The sequence below is a fragment of the Pleurodeles waltl genome, chromosome 12 (assembly GCF_031143425.1).
Source record: "Pleurodeles waltl isolate 20211129_DDA chromosome 12, aPleWal1.hap1.20221129, whole genome shotgun sequence".
In the NCBI taxonomy this organism is placed as follows: Eukaryota; Metazoa; Chordata; class Amphibia; order Caudata; family Salamandridae; genus Pleurodeles; species Pleurodeles waltl.
In genome coordinates, this window is record NC_090451.1 from 117,567,330 (window position 1) to 117,591,254 (window position 23,925).

Sequence of the window (23,925 nt, forward strand, 5' to 3'; positions counted from 1 at the left end):
ATGTTCCTCCGGAGAGGAAGGAGAGGGAATGAAAGAAGGAAGAATTATTTCCTAAGATCTATCAAAAATAGACTTAACCTTTGCAGCAAAGGTAAGGCTAGGCCTTAAAGTTACCATATCTTCCAAAGTATCAAATGAAGAGAGGACAGCATTTTAAGGCTCCCAGCTCCCCAATTGTTCTCAGCAAGGTGATAGGAAATAGGAAAATAACTTTATAGGAAACAATCTTTATGTCTACAGTATCCAGATCCTCAAAGAGATAAAATTGCAAAGCCTATAAAAGAGTAGGAAGATTCTGAGTTGGAGAAAAGGGATTTTTCAACTGGTCTTACAATTGACAAAAGATCAGAACAGTCTAGACACCAAAGACTGTAACATCGACGAAGGTACAGAAAAGTCCCTAAAAACCTTTATCGCAAAGCAATGAGCTTTCAGAGTGGAAAGAGATTCAAGTGAAACCCATTCAAAAGAAAATGCAAAATAGCAGGCAAACTACAGGTAGGTGCCAAAAGATCATGAGCAGAACATCACGTCTCAAAAGACTTCCAGTTCTTTGAGTAAGACTTCGAAGTAGAAGGCCTGCTGGAGTGCTGAATTAACTCCACTAAGGAAGAGGAAAGACCCTTTGCTAGCAGTCCAGACTTCTCAACCTCCAAAGCGATAGAGTGAGTTGGAGCAAGAAGGTCAGGGACGACGTTCTGAGAGAGACACACTTGAGCAGTACTCAAGGAGGTAGAAGAGCCAGGGGTTCAGAAGAGGAAACCATGACATCTCTGGCCAATAAGGGCCCACAAGAATAAAGTTCCCTCCCCCCTGCTGAGACTTGAAGAGAACCATCTAGATCAATAAAAAGTGGGGGAATGTATAAATGAGACTTCTCAGCCACTTTATCACCAATACGTTCACTACCTAGGCTCCTTGTTCCGGAAGCCTGGATCAGAATCGACAAAGATGAGCATTGACCTTGTTTGAAAAGAGATCCAGAAAGGGTTTCACAAACTCTCGGCATATCTCTCAAAACAACGACCTGGATAACGTCAACTCCAGCAAATTTGGAAACCTCCAGCTGTCTGCCATCACATTGTCGGTGCCCTTGATGTGTACTGCCGACGTGTGCAACAGGTTGATCTCTGCCCAATAACCCAATTGTTCTGCTATTGCATTGAGGGATTTTGAATGCATGCTTCACTGTTGGTTAATGTAAAAGACAGCTACCTTATTCTCTGTCTTTACTAGCACATTTTTTTGAGACAGATGATGATGGGAAAACTTCAAAGCCCTGAAGATTACCATCAACTCCATCTATTTCCATGACCTCCGACTCTCTAGGAAAGACCACTTGAATCGACAGGATCAGTCCAACACAGTAGCTCTCCAGCCAGGTTTGCTGCCATCTGTTGCGAGGATTCAGGAGCATCCAGGTATATTAGTGTCCACTTAGACCAGTGGTCTTCAAACTCTTTAATGCCGCATCCACCCAATGGGAAAAAAAAAACATTGGTGCCTCCCTCTCTGAATTGTCCACAATTCTTCTATTAAATTGACACTGTTTAAATATGTCTAGACCTATTTAAACATTGCAGTTAAGTTCTGTTACTGTTTTAAAAATGCAATCAAATACATGACCCCAAATATACTATTCTGGTCAGGCCTGCCCTACTAACCAATTGCAGCGTCATGCTCTGCTGAGTAAACTGATCTCACGACAGTGAGGAATGCACAGGCCGGGTGGTGCCCGGCGCACAAAAGCGCGCCTTCTTGTGTTGTACGTCTCTTCGCGCAAATGCAAACTCAGATTTCCTGCACTGTGGTCAGCAGGAGAGACATGGGAAGGCGCAGTAGGGAAGGCTTGAGCAACGAACCGTTGGCTATGTTTTGTTGTTACTTTGTTGACATGAGCTCAAGTAATTTGAAGCAGAAGGAATGGCCAGACCTAAAAAAAACTCTCTTACCTCCAACGCCGAATAACCACTATAATTATAATATCTCAAAAGCAGCTGGCCTTGTAAACTTAATGAGCAAGCAAGCCGATGCATTTTGGGTTTTGTTGTAAAAGAATAAAAATACTATCCATCCTTTCCTTTTTTTCCGGCAACAAGCGATGTTACAAAGATATCACAGCACACAGTGAGATTGAGTGAAAGAAGAGGCACTGAGGCTGGCGTGCAGCACTCCACAGCTCTTGTTATTGAAATCCAGATAGGGGGCGGAAGGAGAAAAGTATGAAGGAATTGCAATAGGGAGACCAACTCTTCTATCTATCTGCATTATATGGAAAAAGGATATCTTTAGGACTCATGGCTGGTTAGCTCAGTTGGTTAGAGCGTGGTGCTAATAACGCCAAGGTCGCGGGTTTGATCCCCGTACGGGCCAGGTTGCATTTTGTCTCTCAACTAAACTCTTTTTTTCTCATTTAATCAAGCTCTTATAAATCCATACACTCTGTTGCTCCAGTAAACGTTCACTTTCCATTAGTCCTTCTTTTGCCACTGCTGACCACAGCTCAAGCCGGCAGTGCCAGTAGAACAACACAAGTGCAAGGGATTGTCTCTCCAAGATGGAGACACTGCCTCAGACTATGTCTCATGAGAGGTGGAGGGAGACCAAGAGCTGATTATTAGATGCGTGGGGATAAGAGGAAAATAACTCAGGTGAACAGATTCTGGATAGTGATGCTATAGCTAGGATCAGCAACGTTACAGGGGAAAGGATAGGAAAATAATTAGGTGACAGAAGTATAGAATTGGCTACAAGGGGGTGTGTCTCTTAAGAGGGCCGAAAGATACACTGAAGGCGAAGGTGAAGTGAAAGAAGAAAGAAAGATCAAAGGAAGTCGACAGTGATTGAGAGAAAACTCACAAAGGCAAATTGAGCAAAAGACAAGGCCTGGGGAGTTAGACTACTTCAATGCAAATTTACGCCGCAGATGAGCATGACAACTGACCCTTGTACAGTGGTGCTGAAACAATTTTCAGTGTGGGGGTGCTGCCATCAAAGGGCTTCTGAAAATCCAGGAATCATACAAAGAACTAGTCCTGCGGAATGAGCCACGCACATTCAGAAAGAGTGGTGATGCGTTGGTTACTTATTGGTAATCTTCATTAGCCTTAGTCCATTGCGTCCTTGTGACAGTCATTACAAAGTAAGGTGATGTCACCTTCCAACAGGAAGAAAGAACAGAAGGATCCTTAAATGCTAGCCCCATGCACCCAACCTGGGTGCCAAGCCCTTGCCAAAGGACTGATGGGAAGGTGGGCAGGATGTAATGTTTGTGACAAAGACAAGATGGACTAAGGGTAATGCAGAGTTCAAAACATTGGTACTCAAATGCAAAACAGAAACATTATTAAGCCATAATGCTTGACAAATGTATGCTCTGAGGACCAAGTAGCCACCCTAGGAATTTCCTAGATTGTTACTCACTGGAATTCAACCCAGGAGGTGGCCATTCCTCTCGTAGACCATCCCTGAACTGGAAGATATTCTAAAAAGCCTTGCAAAGCCAGAAAAATTGACAACTTAATCCACCTACTCAGAGTCATAAAAGTCACATTCTTGTCTTTTCCAGGCTGTCAAAAAATCACAAACAAGGAGTCGGTTTTCCTGAACTGCAGAGGCCTGGTGACATAAATGAAAAGAGCTCTTTAAACATCAAGTGTATTCAGCAAATGTTCCTCCGGAGAAGAAGGAGAGGGAATGAAAGAAGGAAGAATTATTTCCTAAGATCTATCAAAAATAGACTTAACCTTTGCAGCAAAGGTAAGGCTAGGCCTTAAAGTTACCCCATCTTCCAAAGTATCAACTGAAGAGAGGACAGCATTTTAAGGCTCCCAGCTCCCCAATTGTTCTCAGGAAGGTGATAGGAAATAGGAAAATAACTTTATAGGAAACAATCTTTATGTCTACAGTGTCCAGATCCTCAAAGAGATAAAATTGCAAAGCCTATAAAAGAGTAGGAATATTCTGAGTTGGAGAAAAGGGATTTTTCAACTGGTCTTACAATTGACAAAAGATCAGAACAGTCTAGACACCAAAGATTGTAACATCGACGAAGGTACAGAAAAGTCCCTAAAAACCTTTATCGCAAAGCAATGAGCTTTCAGAGTGGAAAGAGATTCAACTGAAACCCATTCAGAAGAAAATGCTAAATAGCAGACAAACTACAGGTAGGTGCCAAAAAATCATGAGCAGAACATCACGTCTCAAAAGACTTCCAGTTCTTTGAGTAAGACTTCGAAGTAGAAGGCCTGCTGGAGTGCTGAATTAACTCCACTAAGGAAGAGGAAAGACCCTTTGCTAGCAGTCCAGACTTCTCAACCTCCAAAGCGATAGAGTGAGTTGGAGCAAGAAGGTCAGGGACGACGTTCTGAGAGAGACACACTTGAGCAGTACTCAAGGAGGTAGAAGAGCCAGGGGTTCAGAAGAGGAAACCATGACATCTCTGGCCAATAAGGGCCCACAAGAATAAAGTTCCCTCCCCCCTGCTGAGACTTGAAGAGAACCATCTGGATCAATAAAAAGTGGGGGAATGTATAAAGGAGACTTCTCAGCCACTTTATCACCAATACGTCCACTACCTAGGCTCCTTGTTCCGGAAGCCTGGATCAGAATCGACAAAGATGAGCATTGTCCTTGTTTGAAAAGAGATCCAGAAAGGGTTTCACAAACTCTCGGCATATCTCTCAAAACAACGACCTGGATAACGTCAACTCCAGCAAATTTGGAAACCTCCAGCTGTCTGCCATCACATTGTCGGTGCCCTTGATGTGTACTGCCGACGTGTGCAACAGGTTGATCTCTGCCCAATAACCCAATTGTTCTGCTATTGCATTGAGGGATTTTGAATGCATGCTTCACTGTTGGTTAATGTAAAAGACAGCTACCTTATTCTCTGTCTTTACTAGCACATTTTTTTGAGACAGATGATGATGGGAAAACTTCAAAGCCCTGAAGATTACCATCAACTCCATCTATTTCCATGACCTCCGACTCTCTAGGAAAGACCACTTGAATCGACAGGATCAGTCCAACACAGTAGCTCTCCAGCCAGGTTTGCTGGCATCTGTTGCGAGGATTCAGGAGCATCCAGGTATATTAGTGTCCACTTAGACCAGTGGTCTTCAAACTCTTTAATGCCGCATCCACCCAATGGGGAAAAAAAACATTGGTGCCTCCCCTCTGATTTGTCCACAATTCTTCTATTAAATTGACACTGTTTAAATATGTCTAGACCTATTTAAACATTGCAGTTAAGTTCTGTTACTGTTTTAAAAATGCAATCAAATACATGACCCCAAATATACTATTCTGGTCAGGCCTGCCCTACTAACCAATTGCAGCATCATGCTCTGCTGAGTAAACTGATCTCACGACAGTGAGGAATGCACAGGCCGGGTGGTGCCCGGCGCACAAAAGCGCGCCTTCTTGTGTTGTACGTCTCTTCGCGCAAATGCAAACTCAGATTTCCTGCACTGTGGTCGGCAGGAGAGACATGGGAAGGCGCAGTAGGGAAGGCTTGAGCAACGAACCGTTGGCTATGTTTTGTTGTTACTTTGTTGACATGAGCTCAAGTAATTTGAAGCAGAAGGAACGGCCAGACCTAAAAAAAACTCTCTTACCTCCAACGCCGAATAACCACTATAATTATAATATCTCAAAAGCAGCTGGCCTTGTAAACTTAATGAGCAAGCAAGCCGATGCATTTTGGGTTTTGTTGTAAAAGAATAAAAATACTATCCATCCTTTCCTTTTTTTCCGGCAACAAGCGATGTTACAAAGATATCACAGCACACAGTGAGATTGAGTGAAAGAAGAGGCACTGAGGCTGGCGTGCAGCACTCCACAGCTCTTGTTATTGAAATCCAGACAGGGGGTGGAAGGAGAAAAGTATGAAGGAATTGCGATAGTGAGACCAACTCTTCTATCTATCTGCATTACATGGAAAAAGGATATATTTAGTACTCATGGCCGGTTAGCTCAGTTGGTTAGAGCATGGTGCTAATAATGCCAAGGTCGTGGGTTCAATCCCTGTACGGGCCAGGTTGCATTTTTTCTCTCAACTAAACTCTTTTTTTCTCATTTAATCAAGCTCTTATAAATCCATACACTCTGTTGCTCCAGTATACGTTCACTTTCCATTAGTCCTTCTTTTGCCACTGATGACCAAAGCTCAAGCCGGCAGTGCCAGTAGAACAACACAAGTGCAAGGGATTGTCTCTCCAAGATGGAGACACTGCCTCAGACTATGTCTCGTGAGAGGTGGAGGGAGACCAAGAGCTGATTATTAGATGCGTGGGGATAAGAGGAACATAACTCAGGTGAACAGATTCTGGATAGTGATGCTATAGCTAGGATCAGCAACGTTACAGGGGAAAGGATAGGAAAATAATTAGGTGACAGAAGTATAGAATTGGCTACAAGGGGGTGTGTCTCTTAAGAGGGCCGAAAGATACACTGAAGGCGAAGGTGAAGTGAAAGAAGAAAGAAAGATCAAAGGAAGTCGACAGTGATTGAGAGAAAACTCACAAAGGCAAATTGAGCAAAAGACAAGGCCTGGGGAGTTAGACTACTTCAATGCAAATTTACGCCGCAGATGAGCATGACAACTGACCCTTGTACAGTGGTGCTGAAACAATTTTCAGTGTGGGGGTGCTGCCATCAAAGGGCTTCTGAAAATCCAGGAATCATACAAAGAACTAGTCCTGCGGAATGAGCCACGCACATTCAGAAAGAGTGGTGATGCGTTGGTTACTTATTGGTAATCTTCATTAGCCTTAGTCCATTGCGTCCTTGTGACAGTCATTACAAAGTAAGGTGATGTCACCTTCCAACAGGAAGAAAGAACAGAAGGATCCTTAAATGCTAGCCCCATGCACCCAACCTGGGTGCCAAGCCCTTGCCAAAGGACTGATGGGAAGGTGGGCAGGATGTAATGTTTGTGACAAAGACAAGATGGACTAAGGGTAATGCAGAGTTCAAAACATTGGTACTCAAATGCAAAACAGAAACATTATTAAGCCATAATGCTTGACAAATGTATGCTCTGAGGACCAAGTAGCCACCCTAGGAATTTCCTAGATTGTTACTCACTGGAATTCAACCCAGGAGGTGGCCATTCCTCTCGTAGACCATCCCTGAACTGGAAGATATTCTAAAAAGCCTTGCAAAGCCAGAAAAATTGACAACTTAATCCACCTACTCAGAGTCATAAAAGTCACATTCTTGTCTTTTCCAGGCTGTCAAAAAATCACAAACAAGGAGTCGGTTTTCCTGAACTGCAGAGGCCTGGTGACATAAATGAAAAGAGCTCTTTAAACATCAAGTGTATTCAGCAAATGTTCCTCCGGAGAAGAAGGAGAGGGAATGAAAGAAGGAAGAATTATTTCCTAAGATCTATCAAAAATAGACTTAACCTTTGCAGCAAAGGTAAGGCTAGGCCTTAAAGTTACCCCATCTTCCAAAGTATCAACTGAAGAGAGGACAGCATTTTAAGGCTCCCAGCTCCCCAATTGTTCTCAGGAAGGTGATAGGAAATAGGAAAATAACTTTATAGGAAACAATCTTTATGTCTACAGTGTCTAGATCCTCAAAGAGATAAAATTGCAAAGCCTATAAAAGAGTAGGAATATTCTGAGTTGGAGAAAAGGGATTTTTCAACTGGTCTTACAATTGACAAAAGATCAGAACAGTCTAGACACCAAAGATTGTAACATCGACGAAGGTACAGAAAAGTCCCTAAAAACCTTTATCACAAAGCAATGAGCTTTCAGAGTGGAAAGAGATTCAACTGAAACCCATTCAGAAGAAAATGCTAAATAGCAGACAAACTACAGGTAGGTGCCAAAAAATCATGAGCAGAACATCACGTCTCAAAAGACTTCCAGTTCTTTGAGTAAGACTTCGAAGTAGAAGGCCTGCTGGAGTGCTGAATTAACTCCACTAAGGAAGAGGAAAGACCCTTTGCTAGCAGTCCAGACTTCTCAACCTCCAAAGCGATAGAGTGAGTTGGAGCAAGAAGGTCAGGGACGACGTTCTGAGAGAGACACACTTGAGCAGTACTCAAGGAGGTAGAAGAGCCAGGGGTTCAGAAGAGGAAACCATGACATCTCTGGCCAATAAGGGCCCACAAGAATAAAGTTCCCTCCCCCCTGCTGAGACTTGAAGAGAACCATCTGGATCAATAAAAAGTGGGGGAATGTATAAAGGAGACTTCTCAGCCACTTTATCACCAATACGTCCACTACCTAGGCTCCTTGTTCCGGAAGCCTGGATCAGAATCGACAAAGATGAGCATTGTCCTTGTTTGAAAAGAGATCCAGAAAGGGTTTCACAAACTCTCGGCATATCTCTCAAAACAACGACCTGGATAACGTCAACTCCAGCAAATTTGGAAACCTCCAGCTGTCTGCCATCACATTGTCGGTGCCCTTGATGTGTACTGCCGACGTGTGCAACAGGTTGATCTCTGCCCAATAACCCAATTGTTCTGCTATTGCATTGAGGGATTTTGAATGCATGCTTCACTGTTGGTTAATGTAAAAGACAGCTACCTTATTCTCTGTCTTTACTAGCACATTTTTTTGAGACAGATGATGATGGGAAAACTTCAAAGCCCTGAAGATTACCATCAACTCCATCTATTTCCATGACCTCCGACTCTCTAGGAAAGACCACTTGAATCGACAGGATCAGTCCAACACAGTAGCTCTCCAGCCAGGTTTGCTGGCATCTGTTGCGAGGATTCAGGAGCATCCAGGTATATTAGTGTCCACTTAGACCAGTGGTCTTCAAACTCTTTAATGCCGCATCCACCCAATGGGGAAAAAAAACATTGGTGCCTCCCCTCTGATTTGTCCACAATTCTTCTATTAAATTGACACTGTTTAAATATGTCTAGACCTATTTAAACATTGCAGTTAAGTTCTGTTACTGTTTTAAAAATGCAATCAAATACATGACCCCAAATATACTATTCTGGTCAGGCCTGCCCTACTAACCAATTGCAGCATCATGCTCTGCTGAGTAAACTGATCTCACGACAGTGAGGAATGCACAGGCCGGGTGGTGCCCGGCGCACAAAAGCGCGCCTTCTTGTGTTGTACGTCTCTTCGCGCAAATGCAAACTCAGATTTCCTGCACTGTGGTCGGCAGGAGAGACATGGGAAGGCGCAGTAGGGAAGGCTTGAGCAACGAACCGTTGGCTATGTTTTGTTGTTACTTTGTTGACATGAGCTCAAGTAATTTGAAGCAGAAGGAACGGCCAGACCTAAAAAAAACTCTCTTACCTCCAACGCCGAATAACCACTATAATTATAATATCTCAAAAGCAGCTGGCCTTGTAAACTTAATGAGCAAGCAAGCCGATGCATTTTGTGTTTTGTTGTAAAAGAATAAAAATACTATCCATCCTTTCCTTTTTTTCCGGCAACAAGCGATGTTACAAAGATATCACAGCACACAGTGAGATTGAGTGAAAGAAGAGGCACTGAGGCTGGCGTGCAGCACTCCACAGCTCTTGTTATTGAAATCCAGACAGGGGGTGGAAGGAGAAAAGTATGAAGGAATTGCGATAGTGAGACCAACTCTTCTATCTATCTGCATTACATGGAAAAAGGATATATTTAGTACTCATGGCCGGTTAGCTCAGTTGGTTAGAGCATGGTGCTAATAATGCCAAGGTCGTGGGTTCAATCCCTGTATGGGCCAGGTTGCATTTTTTCTCTCAACTAAACTCTTTTTTTCTCATTTAATCAAGCTCTTATAAATCCATACACTCTGTTGCTCCAGTATACGTTCACTTTCCATTAGTCCTTCTTTTGCCACTGCTGACCAAAGCTCAAGCCGGCAGTGCCAGTAGAACAACACAAGTGCAAGGGATTGTCTCTCCAAGATGGAGACACTGCCTCAGACTATGTCTCGTGAGAGGTGGAGGGAGACCAAGAGCTGATTATTAGATGCGTGGGGATAAGAGGAACATAACTCAGGTGAACAGATTCTGGATAGTGATGCTATAGCTAGGATCAGCAACGTTACAGGGGAAAGGATAGGAAAATAATTAGGTGACAGAAGTATAGAATTGGCTACAAGGGGGTGTGTCTCTTAAGAGGGCCGAAAGATACACTGAAGGCGAAGGTGAAGTGAAAGAAGAAAGAAAGATCAAAGGAAGTCGACAGTGATTGAGAGAAAACTCACAAAGGCAAATTGAGCAAAAGACAAGGCCTGGGGAGTTAGACTACTTCAATGCAAATTTACGCCGCAGATGAGCATGACAACTGACCCTTGTACAGTGGTGCTGAAACAATTTTCAGTGTGGGGGTGCTGCCATCAAAGGGCTTCTGAAAATCCAGGAATCATACAAAGAACTAGTCCTGCGGAATGAGCCACGCACATTCAGAAAGAGTGGTGATGCGTTGGTTACTTATTGGTAATCTTCATTAGCCTTAGTCCATTGCGTCCTTGTGACAGTCATTACAAAGTAAGGTGATGTCACCTTCCAACAGGAAGAAAGAACAGAAGGATCCTTAAATGCTAGCCCCATGCACCCAACCTGGGTGCCAAGCCCTTGCCAAAGGACTGATGGGAAGGTGGGCAGGATGTAATGTATGTGACAAAGACAAGATGGACTAAGGGTAATGCAGAGTTCAAAACATTGGTACTCAAATGCAAAACAGAAACATTATTAAGCCATAATGCTTGACAAATGTATGCTCTGAGGACCAAGTAGCCACCCTAGGAATTTCCTAGATTGTTACTCACTGGAATTCAACCCAGGAGGTGGCCATTCCTCTCGTAGACCATCCCTGAACTGGAAGATATTCTAAAAAGCCTTGCAAAGCCAGAAAAATTGACAACTTAATCCACCTACTCAGAGTCATAAAAGTCACATTCTTGTCTTTTCCAGGCTGTCAAAAAATCACAAACAAGGAGTCGGTTTTCCTGAACTGCAGAGGCCTGGTGACATAAATGAAAAGAGCTCTTTAAACATCAAGTGTATTCAGCAAATGTTCCTCCGGAGAAGAAGGAGAGGGAATGAAAGAAGGAAGAATTATTTCCTAAGATCTATCAAAAATAGACTTAACCTTTGCAGCAAAGGTAAGGCTAGGCCTTAAAGTTACCCCATCTTCCAAAGTATCAACTGAAGAGAGGACAGCATTTTAAGGCTCCCAGCTCCCCAATTGTTCTCAGGAAGGTGATAGGAAATAGGAAAATAACTTTATAGGAAACAATCTTTATGTCTACAGTGTCCAGATCCTCAAAGAGATAAAATTGCAAAGCCTATAAAAGAGTAGGAATATTCTGAGTTGGAGAAAAGGGATTTTTCAACTGGTCTTACAATTGACAAAAGATCAGAACAGTCTAGACACCAAAGATTGTAACATCGACGAAGGTACAGAAAAGTCCCTAAAAACCTTTATCGCAAAGCAATGAGCTTTCAGAGTGGAAAGAGATTCAACTGAAACCCATTCAGAAGAAAATGCAAAATAGCAGACAAACTACAGATAGGTGCCAAAAAATCATGAGCAGAACATCACGTCTCAAAAGACTTCCAGTTCTTTGAGTAAGACTTCGAAGTAGAAGGCCTGCTGGAGTGCTGAATTAACTCCACTAAGGAAGAGGAAAGACCCTTTGCTAGCAGTCCAGACTTCTCAACCTCCAAAGCGATAGAGTGAGTTGGAGCAAGAAGGTCAGGGACAACGTTCTGAGAGAGACACACTTGAGCAGTACTCAAGGAGGTAGAAGAGCCAGGGGTTCAGAAGAGGAAACCATGACATCTCTGGCCAATAAGGGCCCACAAGAATAAAGTTCCCTCCCCCCTGCTGAGACTTGAAGAGAACCATCTGGATCAATAAAAAGTGGGGGAATGTATAAAGGAGACTTCTCAGCCACTTTATCACCAATACGTCCACTACCTAGGCTCCTTGTTCCGGAAGCCTGGATCAGAATCGACAAAGATGAGCATTGTCCTTGTTTGAAAAGAGATCCAGAAAGGGTTTCACAAACTCTCGGCATATCTCTCAAAACAACGACCTGGATAACGTCAACTCCAGCAAATTTGGAAACCTCCAGCTGTCTGCCATCACATTGTCGGTGCCCTTGATGTGTACTGCCGACGTGTGCAACAGGTTGATCTCTGCCCAATAACCCAATTGTTCTGCTATTGCATTGAGGGATTTTGAATGCATGCTTCACTGTTGGTTAATGTAAAAGACAGCTACCTTATTCTCTGTCTTTACTAGCACATTTTTTTGAGACAGATGATGATGGGAAAACTTCAAAGCCCTGAAGATTACCATCAACTCCATCTATTTCCATGACCTCCGACTCTCTAGGAAAGACCACTTGAATCGACAGGATCAGTCCAACACAGTAGCTCTCCAGCCAGGTTTGCTGGCATCTGTTGCGAGGATTCAGGAGCATCCAGGTATATTAGTGTCCACTTAGACCAGTGGTCTTCAAACTCTTTAATGCCGCATCCACCCAATGGGGAAAAAAAACATTGGTGCCTCCCCTCTGAATTGTCCACAATTCTTCTATTAAATTGACACTGTTTAAATATGTCTAGACCTATTTAAACATTGCAGTTAAGTTCTGTTACTGTTTTAAAAATGCAATCAAATACATGACCCCAAATATACTATTCTGGTCAGGCCTGCCCTACTAACCAATTGCAGCATCATGCTCTGCTGAGTAAACTGATCTCACGACAGTGAAGAATGCACAGGCCGGGTGGTGCCCGGCGCACAAAAGCGCGCCTTCTTGTGTTGTACGTCTCTTCGCGCAAATGCAAACTCAGATTTCCTGCACTGTGGTCGGCAGGAGAGACATGGGAAGGCGCAGTAGGGAAGGCTTGAGCAACAAACCGTTGGCTATGTTTTGTTGTTACTTTGTTGACATGAGCTCAAGTAATTTGAAGCAGAAGGAACGGCCAGACCTAAAAAAAACTCTCTTACCTCCAACGCCGAATAACCACTATAATTATAATATCTCAAAAGCAGCTGGCCTTGTAAACTTAATGAGCAAGCAAGCCGATGCATTTTGGGTTTTGTTGTAAAAGAATAAAAATACTATCCATCCTTTCCTTTTTTTCCGGCAACAAGCAATGTTACAAAGATATCACAGCACACAGTGAGATTGAGTGAAAGAAGAGGCACTGAGGCTGGCGTGCAGCACTCCACAGCTCTTGTTATTGAAATCCAGACAGGGGGCGGAAGGAGAAAAGTATGAAGGAATTGCGATAGTGAGACCAACTCTTCTATCTATCTGCATTACATGGAAAAAGGATATATTTAGTACTCATGGCCGGTTAGTTCAGTTGGTTAGAGCATGGTGCTAATAATGCCAAGGTCGCGGGTTCAATCCCTGTACGGGCCAGGTTGCATTTTTTCTCTCAACTAAACTCTTTTTTTCTCATTTAATCAAGCTCTTATAAATCCATAAACTCTGTTGCTCCAGTATACGTTCACTTTCCATTAGTCCTTCTTTTGCCACTGCTGACCAAAGCTCAAGCCGGCAGTGCCAGTAGAACAACACAAGTGCAAGGGATTGTCTCTCCAAGATGGAGACACTGCCTCAGACTATGTCTCGTGAGAGGTGGAGGGAGACCAAGAGCTGATTATTAGATGCGTGGGGATAAGAGGGACATAACTCAGGTGAACAGATTCTGGATAGTGATGCTATAGCTAGGATCAGCAACGTTACAGGGGAAAGGATAGGAAAATAATTAGGTGACAGAAGTATAGAAGTGGCTACAAGGGGGTGTGTCTCTTAAGAGGGCCGGAAGATACACTGAAGGCGAAGGTGAAGTAAAAGAAGAAAGAAAGATCAAAGGAAGTCGACAGTGATTGAGAGAAAACTCACAAAGGCAAATTGAGCAAAAGACAAAGCCTGGGGAGTTAGACTACTTCAATGCAAATTTACGCCGCAGATTAGCATGACAACTGACCCTTGTACAGTGGTGCTGAAACAATTTTCAGTGTGGGGGTGCTGCCATCAAAGGGCTTCTGAAAATTCAGGAATCATACAAAGAACAAGTCCTGCGGAATGAGCCACGCACATTCAGAAAGAATGGTGATGCGTTGGTTACTTATTGGTAATCTTCATTAGCCTTAGTCCATTGCGTCCTTGTGACAGTCATTACAAAGTAAGGTGATGTCACCTTCCAACAGGAAGAAAGAACAGGAGGATCCTTAAATGCTAGCCCCATGCACCCAACCTGGGTGCCAAGCCCTTGCCAAAGGACTGATGGGAAGGTGGGCAGGATGTAATGTTTGTGACAAAGACAAGATGGACTAAGGGTAATGCAGAGTTCAAAACATTGGTACTCAAATGCAAAACAGACAAATTATTAAGCCATAATGCTTGACAAATGTATGCTCTGAGGACCAAGTAGCCACCCTAGGAATTTTCTAGATTGTTACTCACTGGAATTCAACCCAGGAGATGACCATTCCTCTCGTAGACCATCCCTGAACTGGAAGATATTCTAAAAAGCCTTGCAAAGTCAGAAAAATTGACAACTTAATCCACCTACTCAGAGTCATAAAAGTCACCTTCTTGTCTTTTCCAGGCTGTCCAAAAGTCACAAACAAGGAGTCGGTTTTCCTGAACTGCAGAGGCCTGGTGACATTAATGAAAAGAGATCTTTAAACATCAAGTGTATTCAGCAAATGTTCCTCCGGAGAGGAAGGAGAGGGAATGAAAGAAGGAAGAATTATTTCCTAAGATCAATCAAAACTAGACTTAACCTTTGCAGCAAAGGTAAGGCTAGGCCTTAAAGTTACCCCATCTTCCAAAGTATCAACTGAAGAGAGGACAGCATTTTAAGGCTCCCAGCTCCCCAATTGTTCTCAGCAAGGTGATAGCAAATAGGAAAATAACTTTATAGGAAACAATCTTTATGTCTACAGTGTCCAGATCCTCAAAGAGATAAAATTGCAAAGCCTATAAAAGAGTAGGAAGATTCTGAGTTGGAGAAAAGGGATTTTTCAACTGGTCTTACAATGACAAAAGATCAGAACAGTCTAGACACCAAAGATTGTAACATCGACGAAGGTACAGAAAAGTCCCTAAAAACCTTTATCGCAAAGCAATGAGCTTTCAGAGTGGAAAGAGATTCAACTGAAACCCATTCAGAAGAAAATGCAAAATAGCAGACAAACTACAGGTAGGTGCCAAAAGATCATGAGCAGAACATCACGTCTCAAAAGACTTCCAGTTCTTTGAGTAAGACTTCGAAGTAGAAGGCCTGCTGGAGTGCTGAATTAACTCCACTAAGGAAGAGGAAAGACCCTTTGCTAGCAGTCCAGACTTCTCAACCTCCAAAGCGATAGAGTGAGTTGGAGCAAGAAGGTCAGGGACGACGTTCTGAGAGAGACACACTTGAGCAGTACTCAAGGAGGTAGAAGAGACAGGGGTTCAGAAGAGGAAACCATGACATCTCTGGCCAATAAGGGCCCACAAGAATAAAGTTCCCTCCCCCCTGCTGAGACTTGAAGAGAACCATCTGGATCAATAAAAAGTGGGGGAATGTATAAAGGAGACTTCTCAGCCACTTTATCACCAATACGTCCACTACCTAGGCTCCTTGTTCCGGAAGCCTGGATCAGAATCGACAAAGATGAGCATTGTCCTTGTTTGAAAAGAGATCCAGAAAGGGTTTCACAAACTCTCGGCATATCTCTCAAAACGCCGACCTGGATAACGTCAACTCCAGCAAATTTGGAAACCTCCAGCTGTCTGCCATCACATTGTCGGTGCCCTTGATGTGTACTGCCGACGTGTGCAACAGGTTGATCTCTGCCCAATAACCCAATTGTTCTGCTATTGCATTGAGGGATTTTGAATGCATGCTTCACTGTTGGTTAATGTAAAAGACAGCTACCTTATTCTTTGTCTTTACTAGCACATTTTTTTGAGACAGATGATGATGGGAAAACTTCAAAGCCCTGAAGATTACCATCAACTCCATCTATTTCCATGACCTCCGACTCTCTAGGAAAGACCACTTGAATCGACAGGATCAGTCCAACACAGTAGCTCTCCAGCCAGGTTTGCTGCCATCTGTTGCGAGGATTCAGGAGCATCCAGGTATATTAGTGTCCACTTAGACCAGTGGTCTTCAAACTCTTTAATGCCGCATCCACCCAATGGGGAAAAAAAAACATTGGTGCCTCCCTCTCTGAATTGTCCACAATTCTTCTATTAAATTGACACTGTTTAAATATGTCTAGACCTATTTAAACATTGCAGTTAAGTTCTGTTACTGTTTTAAAAATGCAATCAAATACATGACCCCAAATATACTATTCTGGTCAGGCCTGCCGTACTAACCAATTGCAGCGTCATGCTCTGCTGAGTAAAGTGATCTCACGACAGTGAGGAATGCACAGGCCGGGTGGTGCCCGGCGCACAAAAGTGCGCCTTCTTGTGTTGTACGTCTCTTCACGCAAATGCAAACTCAGATTTCCTGCACTGTGGTCGGCAGGAGAGACATGGAAGGCGCAGTAGGGAAGGCTTGAGCAACGAACCGTTGGCTATGTTTTGTTGTTACTTTGTTGACATGAGCTCAAGTAATTTGAAGCAGAAGGAACGGCCAGACCTAAAAAAAACTCTCTTACCTCCAACGCCGAATAACCACTATAATTATAATATCTCAAAAGCAGCTGGCCTTGTAAACTTAATGAGCAAGCAAGCCGATGCATTTTGGGTTTTGTTGTAAAAGAATAAAAATACTATCTATCCTTTCCTTTTTTTCCGGCAACAAGCGATGTTACAAAGATATCACAGCACACAGTCAGATTGAGTGAAAGAAGAGGCACTGAGGCTGGCGTGCAGCACTCCACAGCTCTTGTTATTGAAATCCAGACAGGGGGCGGAAGGAGAAAAGTATGAAGGAATTGCAATAGGGAGACCACCTCTTCTATCTATCTGCATTACATGGAAATAGGATATCGTTAGGACTCATGGCCGGTTAGCTCAGTTGGTTAGAGCGTGGTGCTAATAACGCCAAGGTTGCGGGTTCGATCCCCGTACGGGCCAGGTTGCATTTTGTCTCTCAACTAAACTCTTTTTTTCTCATTTAATCAAGCTCTTATAAATCCATACACTCTGTTGCTCCAGTATACGTTCACTTTCCATTAGTCCTTCTTTTGCCACTGCTGACCAAAGCTCAAGCCGGCAGTGCCAGTAGAACAACACAAGTGCAAGCGATTGTCTCTCCAAGATGGAGACACTGCCTCAGACTATGTCTCGTGAGAGGTGGAGGGAGACCAAGATCTGATTATTAGGTGCGTGGGGATAAGAGGAACATAACTCAGGTGAACAGATTCTGGATAGTGATGCTATAGCTAGGATCAGCAACGTTACAGGGGAAAGGATAGGAAAATAATTAGGTGACAGAAGTATAGAAGTGGCTACAAGTGGGTGTGTCTCTTAAGAGGGCCGAAAGATACACTGAAGGCGAAGGTGAAGTGAAAGAAGAAAGAAAGATCATAGGAAGTCGACAGTGATTGAGAGAAAACTCACAAAGGCAAATTGAGCAAAAGACAAGGCCTGGGGAGTTAGACTACTTCAATGCAAATTTACGCCGCAGATGAGCATGACAACTGACCCTTGTACAGTGGTGCTGAAACAATTTTCAGTGTGGGGGTGCTGCCATCAAAGGGCTTCTGAAAATCCAGGAATCATACAAAGAACTAGTCCTGCGGAATGAGCCACGCACATTCAGAAAGAGTGGTGATGCGTTGGTTACTTATTGGTAATCTTCATTAGCCTTAGTCCATTGCGTCCTTGTGACAGTCATTACAAAGTAAGGTGATGTCACCTTCCAACAGGAAGAAAGAACAGAAGGATCCTTAAATGCTAGCCCCATGCACCCAACCTGGGTGCCAAGCCCTTGCCAAAGGACTGATGGGAAGGTGGGCAGGATGTAATGTTTGTGACAAAGACAAGATGGACTAAGGGTAATGCAGAGTTCAAAACATTGGTACTCAAATGCAAAACAGAAACATTATTAAGCCATAATGCTTGACAAATGTATGCTCTGAGGACCAAGTAGCCACCCTAGGAATTTCCTAGATTGTTACTCACTGGAATTCAACCCAGGAGGTGGCCATTCCTCTCGTAGACCATCCCTGAACTGGAAGATATTCTAAAAAGCCTTGCAAAGCCAGAAAAATTGACAACTTAATCCACCTACTCAGAGTCATAAAAGTCACCTTCTTGTCTTTTCCAGGCTGTCAAAAAATCACAAACAAGGAGTCGGTTTTCCTGAACTGCAGAGGCCTGGTGACATAAATGAAAAGAGCTCTTTAAACATCAAGTGTATTCAGCAAATGTTCCTCCGGAGAAGAAGGAGAGGGAATGAAAGAAGGAAGAATTATTTCCTAAGATCTATCAAAAATAGACTTAACCTTTGCAGCAAAGGTAAGGCTAGGCCTTAAAGTTACCCCATCTTCCAAAGTATCAACTGAAGAGAGGACAGCATTTTAAGGCTCCCAGCTCCCCAATTGTACTCAGGAAGGTGATAGGAAATAGGAAAATAACTTTATAGGAAACAATCTTTATGTCTACAGTGTCCAGATCCTCAAAGAGATAAAATTGCAAAGCCTATAAAAGAGTAGGAATATTCTGAGTTGGAGAAAAGGGATTTTTCAACTGGTCTTACAATTGACAAAAGATCAGAACAGTCTAGACACCAAAGATTGTAACATCGACGAAGGTACAGAAAAGTCCCTAAAAACCTTTATCGCAAAGCAATGAGCTTTCAGAGTGGAAAGAGATTCAACTGAAACCCATTCAGAAGAAAATGCAAAATAGCAGACAAACTACAGGTAGGTGCCAAAAGATCATGAGCAGAACATCACGTCTCAAAAGACTTCCAGTTCTTTGAGTAAGACTTCGAAGTAGAAGGCCTGCTGGAGTGCTGAATTAACTCCACTAAGGAAGAGAAAAGACCCTTTGCTAGCAGTCCAGACTTCTCAACCTCCAAAGCGATAGAGTGAGTTGGAGCAAGAAGGTCAGGGACGACGTTCTGAGAGAGACACACTTGAGCAGTACTCAAGGAGGTAGAAGAGCCAGGGGTTCAGAAGAGGAAACCATGACATCTCTGGCCAATAAGGGCCCACAAGAATAAAGTTCCCTCCCCCCTGCTGAGACTTGAAGAGAACCATCTAGATCAATAAAAAGTGGGGGAATGTATAAATGAGACTTCTCAGCCACTTTATCACCAATACGTTCACTACCTAGGCTCCTTGTTCCGGAAGCCTGGATCAGAATCGACAAAGATGAGCATTGTCCTTGTTTGAAAAGAGATCCAGAAAGGGTTTCACAAACTCTCGGCATATCTCTCAAAACAACGACCTGGATAACGTCAACTCCAGCAAATTTGGAAACCTCCAGCTGTCTGCCATCACATTGTCGGTGCCCTTGATGTGTACTGCCGACGTGTGCAACAGGTTGATCTCTGCCCAATAACCCAATTGTTCTGCTATTGCATTGAGGGATTTTGAATGCATGCTTCACTGTTGGTTAATGTAAAAGACAGCTACCTTATTCTCTGTCTTTACTAGCACATTTTTTTGAGACAGATGATGATGGGAAAACTTCAAAGCCCTGAAGATTACCATCAACTCCATCTATTTCCATGACCTCCGACTCTCTAGGAAAGACCACTTGAATCGACAGGATCAGTCCAACACAGTAGCTCTCCAGCCAGGTTTGCTGCCATCTGTTGCGAGGATTCAGGAGCATCCAGGTATATTAGTGTCCACTTAGACCAGTGGTCTTCAAACTCTTTAATGCCGCATCCACCCAATGGGAAAAAAAAAACATTGGTGCCTCCCTCTCTGAATTGTCCACAATTCTTCTATTAAATTGACACTGTTTAAATATGTGTAGACCTATTTAAACATTGCAGTTAAGTTCTGTTACTGTTTTAAAAATGCAATCAAATACATGACCCCAAATATACTATTCTGGTCAGGCCTGCCCTACTAACCAATTGCAGCGTCATGCTCTGCTGAGTAAACTGATCTCACGACAGTGAGGAATGCACAGGCCGGGTGGTGCCCGGCGCACAAAAGCGCGCCTTCTTGTGTTGTACGTCTCTTCGCGCAAATGCAAACTCAGATTTCCTGCACTGTGGTCGGCAGGAGAGACATGGGAAGGCGCAGTAGGGAAGGCTTGAGCAACGAACCGTTGGCTATGTTTTGTTGTTACTTTGTTGACATGAGCTCAAGTAATTTGAAGCAGAAGGAACGGCCAGACCTAAAAAAAACTCTCTTACCTCCAACGCCGAATAACCACTATAATTATAATATCTCAAAAGCAGCTGGCCTTGTAAACTTAATGAGCAAGCAAGCCGATGCATTTTGGGTTTTGTTGTAAAAGAATAAAAATACTATCCATCCTTTCCTTTTTTTCCGGCAACAAGCGATGTTACAAAGATATCACAGCACACAGTGAGATTGAGTGAAAGAAGAGGCACTGAGGCTGGCGTGCAGCACTCCACAGCTCTTGTTATTGAAATCCAGACAGGGGGCGGAAGGAGAAAAGTATGAAGGAATTGCAATAGAGAGACCAACTCTTCTATCTATCTGCATTACATGGAAAAAGGATATCTTTAGGACTCATGGCTGGTTAGCTCAGTTGGTTAGAGCGTGGTGCTAATAACGCCAAGGTCGCGGGTTCGATCCCCGTACGGGCCAGGTTGCATTTTGTCTCTCAACTAAACTCCTTTTTTCTCATTTAATCAAGCTCTTATAAATCCATACACTCTGTTGCTCCAGTATACGTTCACTTTCCATTAGTCCTTCTTTTGCCACTGCTGACCACAGCTCAAGCCGGCAGTGCCAGTAGAACAACACAAGTGCAAGGGATTGTCTCTCCAAGATGGAGACACTGCCTCAGACTATGTCTCATGAGAGGTGGAGGGATACCAAGAGCTGATTATTAGATGCGTGGGGATAAGAGGAACATAACTCAGGTGAACAGATTCTGGATAGTGATGCTATAGCTAGGATCAGCAACGTTACAGGGGAAAGGATAGGAAAATAATTAGGTGACAGAAGTATAGAAGTGGCTACAAGGGGGTGTGTCTCTTAAGAGGGCCGAAAGATACACTGAAGGCGAAGGTGAAGTAAAAGAAGAAAGAAAGATCAAAGGAAGTCGACAGTGATTGAGAGAAAACTCACAAAGGCAAATTGAGCAAAAGACAAGGCCTGGGGAGTTAGACTACTTCAATGCAAATTTACGCCACAGATGAGCATGACAACTGACCCTTGTACAGTGGTGCTGAAACAATTTTCAGTGTGGGGGTGCTGCCATCAAAGGGCTTCTGAAAATCCAGGAATCATACAAAGAACAAGTCCTGCGGAATGAGCCACGCACATTCAGAAAGAATGGTGATGCGTTGGTTACTTATTGGTAATCTTCATTAGCCTTAGTTCATTGCGTCCTTGTGACAGTCATTACAAAGTAAGGTGATGTCACCTTCCAACAGGAAGAAACAACAGGAGGATCCTTAAATGCTAGCCCCATGCACCCAACCTGGGTGCCAAGCCCTTGCCAAAGGACTGATGGGAAGGTGGGCAGGATGTAATGTTTGTGACAAAGACAAGATGGACTAAGGGTAATGCAGAGTTCAAAACATTGGTACTCAAATGCAAAACAGAAAAATTATTAAGCCATAATGCTTGACAAATGTATGCTCTGAGGACCAAGTAGCCACCCTAGGAATTTCCTAGATTGTTACTCACTGGAATTCAACCCAGGAGGTGGCCATTCCTCTTGTAGATCATCCCTGAACTGGAAGATATTCTAAAAAGCCTTGCAAAGCCAGAAAAATTGACAACTTAATCCACCTACTCAGAGTCATAAAAGTCACCTTCTTGTCTTTTCCAGGCTGTCAAAAAATCACAAACAAGGAGTCGGTTTTCCTGAACTGCAGAGGCCTGGTGACATAAATGAAAAGAGCTCTTTAAACATCAAGTGTATTCAGCAAATGTTCCTCCGGAGAAGAAGGAGAGGGAATGAAAGAAGGAAGAATTATTTCCTAAGATCTATCAAAAATAGACTTAACCTTTGCAGCAAAGGTAAGGCTAGGCCTTAAAGTTACCCCATCTTCCAAAGTATCAAATGAAGAGAGGACAGCATTTTAAGGCTCCCAGCTCCCCAATTGTTCTCAGCAAGGTGATAGGAAATAGGAAAATAACTTTATAGGAAACAACCTTTATGTCTACAGTATCCAGATCCTCAAAGAGATAAAATTGCAAAGCCTATAAAAGAGTAGGAAGATTCTGAGTTGGAGAAAAGGGATTTTTCAACTGGTCTTACAATTGACAAAAGATCAGAACAGTCTAGACACCAAAGATTGTAACATCGACGAAGGTACAGAAAAGTCCCTAAAAACCTTTATCGCAAAGCAATGAGCTTTCAGAGTGGAAAGAGATTCAAGTGAAACCCATTCAGAAGAAAATGCAAAATAGCAGACAAACTACAGGTAGGTGCCAAAAGATCATGAGCAGAACATCACGTCTCAAAAGACTTCCAGTTCCTTGAGTAAGACTTCGAAGTAGAAGGCCTGCTGGAGTGCTGAATTAACTCCACTAAGGAAGAGGAAAGACCCTTTGCTAGTAGTCCAGACTTCTCAACCTCCAAAGCGATAGAGTGAGTTGGAGCAAGAAGGTCAGGGACGACGTTCTGAGAGAGACACACTTGAGCAGTACTCAAGGAGGTAGAAGAGCCAGGGGTTCAGAAGAGGAAACCATGACATCTTTGGCCAATAAGGGCCCACAAGAATAAAGTTCCCTCCCCCCTGCTGAGACTTGAAGAGAACCATCTGGATCAATAAAAAGTGGGGGAATGTATAAAGGAGACTTCTCAGCCACTTTATCACCAATACGTCCACTACCTAGGCTCCTTGTTCCGGAAGCCTGGATCAGAATCGACAAAGATGAGCATTGTCCTTGTTTGAAAAGAGATCCAGAAAGGGTTTCACAAACTCTCGGCATATCTCTCAAAACAACGACCTAGATAACGTCAACTCCAGCAAAATTGGAAAACCTCCAGCTGTCTGCCATCACATTGTCGGTGCCCTTGATGTGTACTGCCGACGTGTGCAACAGGTTGATCTCTGCCCAATAACCCAATTGTTCTGCTATTGCATTGAGGGATTTTGAATGCATGCTTCACTGTTGGTTAATGTAAAAGACAGCTACCTTATTCTCTGTCTTTACTAGCACATTTTTTTGAGACAGATGATGATGGGAAAACTTCAAAGCCCTGAAGATTACCATCAACTCCATCTATTTCCATGACCTCCGACTCTCTAGGAAAGACCACTTGAATCGACAGGATCAGTCCAACACAGTAGCTCTCCAGCCAGGTTTGCTGCCATCTGTTGCGAGGATTCAGGAGCATCCAGGTATATTAGTGTCCACTTAGACCAGTGGTCTTCAAACTCTTTAATGCCGCATCCACCCAATGGGGAAAAAAAAAAATTGGTGCCTCCCCTCTGAATTGTCCACAATTCTTCTATTAAATTGACACTGTTTAAATATCTCTAGACCTATTTAAACATTGCAGTTAAGTTCTGTTACTGTTTTAAAAATACAATCAAATACATGACCCCAAATATACTATTCTGGTCAGGCCTGCCCTACTAACCAATTGCAGCGTCATGCTCTGCTGAGTAAACTGATCTCACGACAGTGAGGAATGCATAGGCCGGGTGGTGCCCGGCGCACAAAAGCGCGCCTTCTTGTGTTGTACGTCTCTTCGCGCAAATGCAAACTCAGATTTCCTGCACTGTGGTCGGCAGGAGAGACATGGGAAGGCGCAGTAGGGAAGGCTTGAGCAACGAACCGTTGGCTATGTTTTGTTGTTACTTTGTTGACATGAGCTCAAGTAATTTGAAGCAGAAGGAAC

The 23,925-nt window shown here is 43.3% G+C and overlaps 3 non-coding genes across 3 annotated transcripts; all 3 read left to right on the forward strand.

Moving 5' to 3' along the window:
- Positions 1–2,299: 2,299 nt before the first annotated feature.
- On the forward strand, positions 2,300–2,373 carry TRNAI-AAU (transfer RNA isoleucine (anticodon AAU)). Its single transcript has one exon. It is a non-coding gene; the product is annotated as a tRNA-Ile (tRNA).
- Positions 2,374–16,963: 14,590 nt separating this feature from the next.
- Positions 16,964–17,037, forward strand: TRNAI-AAU (transfer RNA isoleucine (anticodon AAU)). Its single transcript has one exon. It is a non-coding gene; the product is annotated as a tRNA-Ile (tRNA).
- Positions 17,038–20,631: 3,594 nt separating this feature from the next.
- TRNAI-AAU (transfer RNA isoleucine (anticodon AAU)) lies at positions 20,632–20,705 on the forward strand. Its single transcript has one exon. It is a non-coding gene; the product is annotated as a tRNA-Ile (tRNA).
- The last annotated feature ends 3,220 nt before the right edge of the window (positions 20,706–23,925 follow it).